The sequence below is a fragment of the Lithobates pipiens genome, unplaced genomic scaffold, assembly GCF_037356315.1.
Source record: "Lithobates pipiens isolate NorthernLeopardFrog02 unplaced genomic scaffold, aLitPip1_a1.2 Scaffold_1, whole genome shotgun sequence".
In the NCBI taxonomy this organism is placed as follows: domain Eukaryota; kingdom Metazoa; phylum Chordata; class Amphibia; order Anura; family Ranidae; genus Lithobates; species Lithobates pipiens.
The window spans coordinates 81,210,263-81,218,780 of NW_027507685.1; positions in this window are offsets into that span (position 1 = coordinate 81,210,263).

Below are 8,518 nucleotides of genomic sequence, written 5' to 3' on the forward strand. Positions count from 1 at the left end.
CGCAATGATTAAGGTGTAATTTATATATTTTATTATTTCATGGCCACTTCATGTGAGCATACTACGGGTCAGCTCCTTCACCTCTGATTAGGATCACTAACCAATTTATATAAAAAAATAAAATAAAAAAAAAAGTAGATCCCACCTGTGTTCTTTTTGTCCTCGCTCTAGATCACCTAAGATTGCTGTTCTCCATCTATCTCAGGTAGGTTTAGCACACCCAGGATTAAGCGCTCCTAGAATGCAAGACTCCAATGTCAGAGGAAAACCCTCTTAATTTAGTTGTATCCTTTAGCGCTGGTATTTGTTTGTTAGACCTCAATTACACATACACCAAGGGGGCAGTAGAGCTGTGGTTTTACTGCTCCCTCACTCCCCCCACCTAAAAGATCACATGTAGCCGGAAGGGATCTCACACTAGCTGCAGCACCAAATTTAGGTTGTCTTGTCAATATCAAGTCACCGCCTGTCAAATCGCTCACAGAATGGGACCACCCTGGATCTGCAAACCGAGCGCTTGACTCTCAATTGGGCACAGTATATCAATACAAAATCCAGCTTCAGATGAGGAAAAACAGGCAGTATATCCTCCACTACCACATTCAGAGAAGTGATCCACCACAGATTGCTCAGAGACGCAGTAGACTCCTGCCGCTCTAAACAAGGCCTTGGGGTCTAAATGGCCTGTTCTTGGGCCTCCTTATTTAATGGTGGGGAGATATGGTTCAGTGGCTGGCAGGTAAATATGAGCTCTGCATGCTGCTTGCCCAATTTTGCAATGGTGGTAGAGGCTTTGGATTGGTGTGCATCTTCACACTCCTGTTCTATACATACAGAGAAGGGGGGGGGGGGGGGGTAAACAGGAGCCCATTTCTTTTTGCATGTAATGTCAGACGCTCCTTCCTTGCTACTGGGCTTTGCTGGCGCATGTGCCTTGTAGTTGGGGAGACAGCCCTTTAACTAAAAAACTAAATTGAACAGTCTTCCAGTGGCTAATTCGGCCAGATTCACACTTATGCAGGTTCAGTTTGTATTTTTTAATACATGCTTTTCATCCATTTAAGTCTATGGAACCAAAAATCAAAAAATTTCCTGGCCCTTTTCATAAAATATACAGATGTGAATTACATCCATAGGAAACCATGGTAAAAGGACTGTAGTATGTGTCTGCAAAACTGAAAATGTGCTTTAAAAAAAAAAAAATTGCATGTGTGAATCAGGCAGATACATGGTATGCCGGGCTGCAGCCAGAGTCAGGCATGTCCAAAGTCCGGCCCGCGGTCCGGTTTTGAACGGCCCGCCTGGTAATCTAAACATATATATCTTTTGTGGTCCCCGACGATCTCCCAGCGCCGGGGCCACAAAAGATATATAGTCTGGCTGCATTGGAGATAGGAAGCTGTACGAGCGCTGTGCACACAGGAGTATTTCCTGTTTACACTGCAGCCTCTGTAATAGGAAGTCCCATCTCCGCCATTGGATGACTGTTCTGTCCATCAAAGGAGGCGGAACTTTCTCTTAAAGAGGCCGCTGTGAAAACAGGAGATTCTCCTGTTCTTTGGCGCTCGTCCAGCCCCCTCCAAGGCTGCACTGATGGCAATGGTAAGTACATTCCTGGCTAATAGTAAGTGAAATCCTGGCAATGGTGGGTGCATTTCTGGCAATAGTATGTGAAATCCTGGCAATGGTGGCTGCATTCCTGGCAATAGTATGTGAAATCCTGGCTAATGGTGGCTGCATTCCTGGCAATAGTGAGTGAAATCCTGGCAATGGTGGCTGCATTCCTGGCAATAGTGAGTGAAATCCTGGCTAATGGTGGCTGCATTCCTGGCAATAGTGAGTGAAATCCTGGCTAATGGTGGCTGCATTCCTGGCTAATGGTGGCTGCATTCCTGGCTAATAGTAAGTGAAATCCTGGCAATGGTGGCTGCATTTCTGGCTAATGGTGGCTGCATTCCTGGCTAATGGTGGGTGCATTCCTGGCAATGGTGGGAGCGCAGATGGGCACTGACCCTTATTTTGCTTCAGAGTTTTTTTATTTAAAATTTTAAGTTTTTTTTCCTGAAACTTCCCTCTTATTCGCCAATAAATACGGTATATCCAAATATCACGCCCGAGCTCATCTCTTCAACACACACAGCCACAAAGGCAAGAGAATTCTTGTTGGGCCGTGTATTAGTGTTCGAACGAACACACTTAGACCGATTTTTAATGGTTCAAAGAATGTCAGGCAAAATGGTTGGCCCTCGTGCATGTTCACTTCATCAAATCTGGCCCTCTTTGAAAAAAAAAGTTTGGACACTCCTCCCCTAGTTCATTCCCTGCAACTATAGCTTTTTATAGGAACATTATATATATTTATTAATTATATGTTCTCTTCCCTAATCAACTCTCTTGTGACTATATCATTGTGTTCTAGCCATGAGCCAGACCAGCAAGCCCTGGCACCAAAGATGTTGGTGTGAGCTAGAGAGAATGCATATTCAAAAATAAAAATAAGAGGGGAAGGAGGGGTTACATTTAGAGACTTTTTGTAATTTGTGTTATTTAGAGGGCGAAGCTAACCATTTTTACATTCTGATTTCTCGCTCAGAAGAAGAAACTCCTTCTCACGTTGCAGCCATTATTCCAGAGAGTTGCCTCGGTACAGTTTTCATCTAACAGATGCTTGATATCAAGGCATCACTATTCCGTCTCACATCATCATCTTCAAAGGGCAGTATGCTTGGCAGGTGGTGCAACTTTTTTCTCAATTTTCATATTAAACTTCCTTTAGTTTTACCATCAACTATGTTTATGCAAGGGCCTGCCTGATTGCATACCAATTCAAAGTGTTTAGGTTTGACCCAATTTAGAGATGGACGAACTTCCGACGAGACATTTTGCGAACGCGGTCAAATGTTTGCGAACCGCAAAGTTCGCGGCGGGCCCCATTGACTTCAATGGCAGGGGAACTTTAAAAACCTACAGGTCATATTTTCAGCCACAAAATACTTACTAGCTGTGCACACATAGTCCCACCACATGGCCACTGACATAACACATGTATGAAGTGAATCTGGGATCGACAACTACAAGCATTTTATTTATTTTTTTATCTATGAAATTTTGACAATTCAGGACTCAGGAGCGCATGAAGGCAATGGAGGAGAGGAAAGGTCAGGGTAGGCTATGAAGAGGGTGCAGGAGATGATCACCAGCATCGTGATATAGAGCACTGATACCAGCAACTCACTGCTGGGCCCCAAAAATACAACACTGCTCAACCTCTTCAAACAGGAGGGTATGGGCATATAGTGCGGTGTGCTTTTTTTTGTACAAGGAAGTGAGCCAAATGTAGAAAAAAGGTCTGTGTGCTCGATTAAATACATCGTTTAAAGAGCTATACAGTCTACTGGTCACATGTGTTGAATTCCTTTGAGATCCATGTCTCATTCATTTTTATAAATGTGAGGTAGTCAACACTGTCGTGAGCTAGACGAGTGCGCTTATCGGTCACGACCCCCCCCCTGCTGCACTGAACGTCCTTTCGGACAGGACACTGGACGAAGGGCAAGCCAACAGTTCCATTGTAAATTGGGCAAGCTCTGGCCAGGTCAAGCCTGCCCACCCAGTAGTCCAGGGGTTCATCACTCCTCAGGGCGTCCACATCGGCCATTAACCCGATGTAGTCGGACACCTATCGGTCTAGGCGTTCCCTGATGCTGGATCCAGATGACACCTGTCGATGGGTCGGCTGAAAGAATGACCTCATATCAGAAGTCACCAACACATCTTCAAACCGGGCCTCTTCTTGCAGGCGCTGTTGGATTGGTACCTGCAACTCTCTCTGGGAGTGGGAATTTCTCCTCTGCCAGTGCCCGCAAAAGCAGAATGCAGCATTTCTCGAAGCAAGGCCTGGAAGTGCTCCATTCTGACAGCCCTCTGCGACGGTGGTAACATTTCCACCATTTTGTGTTTGTACCAGGGGTCTAAATACGTTGCCACCCAGTACTGGTCCTTGACCCTTGTGCTTTTTATATGGGGGTCTCTGTTAAAAACACTGGAGCATGAAGGCCCCCATTTGCACTAAACTGGAAGCGGTGTGGTGGCCTGGCTCCTGCTCATCATCCATGATAATGTCGTCGTCCTCTCCCCATCCACGCATAACAGGGATCCCAGAAAGGTTTAAAGCATGCTCTTCTTGTTCCTCCTCATCCGCCCCGGCACCATCCTCCTCTGACTCCTCTTCAGACTCCTGTTGTTGACTTGTCTCAGATAGAGTAGCCCCCACCGGGAATTCATCCAGCATTGCCACTTCCTCATCTTCCCGCTCCTCCACAGCTTGATCAATGACACGACGCAATGCATGCTCCATAAAGAAGGCATAAAAGGTACCATGTCACTGATGGCTCCATGGCAGCGACTGATCAGTTTGGTGATCTCATCAAATGGCCGCAGAAGTCTGCATGCGTCGCGCATGAGCAGCCACTGCCGCAGTGAAAAAAAAAACCCAGCTCCCCAGAACCTGTTCTGCCGCAGAGTTCGTACAGGTAGACGTTAACTGCACGTTTCTGCTGGAGCAGCCTATCAAGCATATAGAAGATTGAGTTCCATTGCGTCAGGCAATTGCAAATAAGACGTCTGACCAGTACATTGTGCCGCCGCTGAATGTCAGCAAGGCGAGCCATGGCCATGTAAGATCTTCCGAAATGGGCTGAGATTTTCCTTACCTGCCGCAAGATGTCCTGGACCCCAGGGTATTTGACAACGAATCGCTGCACGACCAAGTTTAAGACGTGTGCCATGCATGGCACGTGCGTAATTTTGCCCCGTTTCAATACGCTAAGCAGATTGGCACCGTTGTCACACACCACTTTATCAACTGTCAAATTGAGGGGTGTTAGCCACTGATCTGCCTGTGAACACAAAGCTGAAAGGAGTACAGGGCCAGTGTGGCTCTTGGCTTCCAGGCACAACAGACGCAGCACAGCATGGCAACGTCTCACCTGGCATGTCAAATGGGTTCTGAGGTGCTTGGGCGGCGCAGCGGAAAAGGAGTCAGCTGAGGAGAGGGAGGAGGATGGAGTAGGAGAAGAGGCAGGCCTGCATGCAATCCGTGGCGGAAAAACCAAATCTACATGGGTGCCACGGGTTACATGCTTGACGGCCGTCAGAAGGTTCACCCAGTGGGCAGTAAAAGTGATATACCTTCCCTGCCCATGTTTGCTAGACCACGTGTCTGTGGTCAGATGTATCTTGGCACCAACACTGTGTGCCAGAGATACATTCACTTGCCGCTGAACATAGCCATATAGCTCTGGGATGCCCTTCTGTGAGAAATACTTCCTTCCTGGGACCTTCCATTGTGGTGTTCCAATGGCCACAAGTTTTCGAAAGGCCTCCGAGTCCACCAGTTTATATGGCAATAGTTGGCGGGCTATCAGTTCTGACAAGCCAGCCATCAACCGTTAGGCAAGAGGGTTATCCGGCGTCATTTTTTTATTTTTATTTTTTTACACTCAAACATTTGGCCCACAGAAGCCTGCCTTTTTGCAGAAAAACATGAGGATGGCATGGTGGAGTGGAGGACAATTGTGAGGAGAGAGGAGAAGTAGAAGACGAGGCTGGATGGTGAGAGCCTGGAGTATGGCTTTGTGTGTTCTGTTGCTCCCACTGGGCACGGTGATGGCAGCTTATGTGCCTTCTTTAGGCAGTCATCCCTAGGTGAGTGTTGGGCTTACCGCAACTTATGCATTGATTGCAGATGGCAACACTATTGTCAGCAGCGGACACGTTAAAAAAAAAAAAAAAAACACTGCAGAGCGCCAGATGTGACTGTACATGGTTGATGCCTCGCTCCTGATAGATTGCACAGGAGGGACAAAGCAGACTGCGAATGTAAGTTCTTCCTGCTTATCCTTCCTATCTGCTGGTCCATATCTCCCTCTGAACTCCCCTCCTCTCTTGTGGGCACCCACATGACATCACTAGACACGTCATCAACATCACCTTCCCCACCACTATAATTAGAGATCTCGGAGTAGGCAGCAACAGCGGTGGACCAACCTCCTCCTTGGGCTGATCTGGGTACTGTCGTCAGACTCCTGAGTGGTGGTTGTTGCTACCTCCTCTTCCTGATCCAATGCCAAGAGTGGCTGCGCATCGGAAATGTCTTGATATGGATCGGAAAATAATTCCTGTGACTCAAGCGGAAGGTATGTGGTGGTGGTAGTGTCTTTGGGGGGTGCACATAGAGAGTGAAGAAGAGGGTGCAGATCGAGAGGATGAGGAGGGTGCAAAAGAGTAAGGCTGAGTGAGCCACTCAACCAAGTCTGGTGCGTCTTTTGACGTAATCGTACCTTCTGCAAGTTGCCACTTTGGCTCAAGCCTGTTGCTCCTGCCCTTATACGTGTATTACACACCTATATACTGCACACCAAATATTACACCTATACCAGTCCTTAAAAAGGACTTTTGTGTAGCTAGTGATTTGCAGACTGTCCCTCAGTCCCTACACTGAGGAAAGGCTGCTGCAAAATAGGGCAGCAGTCAAGTATAATATTCTTTCTATATTTGGAAGAAAGTATATTATACGTGTACAACCCTATACATTGTACACCTTTACCAGTCCTTAAAAAGGACCTTTGTGGACCTAATAGTAATAGCTAGCTATTAAACTGACTGTCCCTGCTGCACACAGCGTCCTGTCCCTACACTGACAAAAGACAGCTGCAATCACCAGCACAGCAGTGCACTGAACCCTATTATACTATACCAGTCCTTAAAAGGACTTTTGTGGACCTAATAGCTAGCGATTTGTGTCACTACAGTCTCTCCCTGCTCCACACAGCGTCCTGTCCCTAAACTGACATAAGACAATGTAAAATGCCTGCCAGATCAGATCTATTTATAAAGGCAGGGGGAATGTCCAAGTGCTGAAATGTCTCAATTGGCTGTCCTGTACCCCATGATGGATGTGTCATCATGGGTCAAAGTTCTTTCACACTGTAAACACATATGTCCGCCGGGCGAACAGCAGCAATAGTCCGCCAATCGAGTTAATCATGAACACGCAAAATTTGCCATGAACTGACCGCCGGGCGCACAGTTCGGCCATCCCTACTCCTATTATATGGTTTTGGTAAATATAATTTTACTTTAGATGTGAAAATTGCATAATGTATGGCCAGCCTTACCGAACACTCAAAATAAAGAATTAGATTGGCAGGAGGTATACTCGTACAGTCTATTGGAAGAAGGAATTATGCAGAAATTTACGACTACAAAATCTCCCTCCACAAATATAGTAGCAGTATCAGACCCAGCAGACTTGGCCTCTTCTGCTTACCAGGAATACACATCAGGCAAAGATGATCAGCAATCACCAGAAGATGAAGTCAGAGCTATTTACCTTTGACTTTTTTTTTTTAATTGCATTTATCTTCGTGGCTGCAGTAAAATTAAACCACGGGAAGGGAAGTTTCATAAATGCTACCTTGATCTGAAATAGGTTTTTCCCTCCTTCCCATTAATGCGGGAGATCAAAGAATTCTTTGAAGAACAGTGGCAGTCTGTCGATAAGAAGGCAAGCTTGCTGAACAAATGTTAAAAGCATTGTCTATTCAAGATGCTTCACTGTGGAGGCTCACACATGACAGGAGAATTTAAATTTTAAAACTTGATGTAAAGCAGGTGAACTGTATGCAACAGCAGGCTTGGCCTGTAAGCCAGCTGTGACACTTTCTTCTGTGGCAAAAGCTTTCTGTACCTAGACTGGCAACATCAAAATAGCCATCATCAGGTCTTCAATTATATTGGCATTACAAGAGAGTATGGTATTGCCTGTGGCCAAGACAGCCGCAAAGATGTCACATTTTTCTTTTGCTCAATTATTAACTGCAAAGAGGGCACTTTGGCTCAGGCACTAGGCAGCCGATTTATGTTCCAAACAGACCCTGTGCTTGATTACATTTAATAGGAAAAGTTTGGCAAGCCATTGGATGAGGAAATCACACCTGTTAGACCCCTTTCACACCAAGGGCGTTTTGCAGGTGCTATAGCGTTAGAAATAGCGCCTGCAATCTGCCCCAAAAAAGCTGCACCATTGTCTGTAGTGTGAAAGCCTGAAAAAGGGCTTTCACACTGCGGCGGTGCGCTGGCAGGACATCAGGAAATGTCCTGCCAGGAGCTTCTTTGGAGCGGTGTGTTTACCGATCCTCCACCGTTGCTCCCCATTGAAATCAATAGGGCAGTGCTGTAATACTGCCGGCAAACCGCTGCTATTGCCAGCGGTTTTAACCCTTTCTCGGCCGCTAGCAGGGTGTAAAAGCTCCCCGCTAGCAGCCTAAATGCACCGCAAATCCGATGCTATGGGTGGCATGGTGTGAAAGGGGTCTTACTGGAGCAAATAAGGATGGATACCCCAAGAACAGGCTGAAAGCAGCCTTTTATGTCTACAAGGCTAGAACTTTGTTTAGATGCTAGAGATGACATCTTCATCTAAGGCTTATGCACACAAGATGCTGTTAAACAGGTG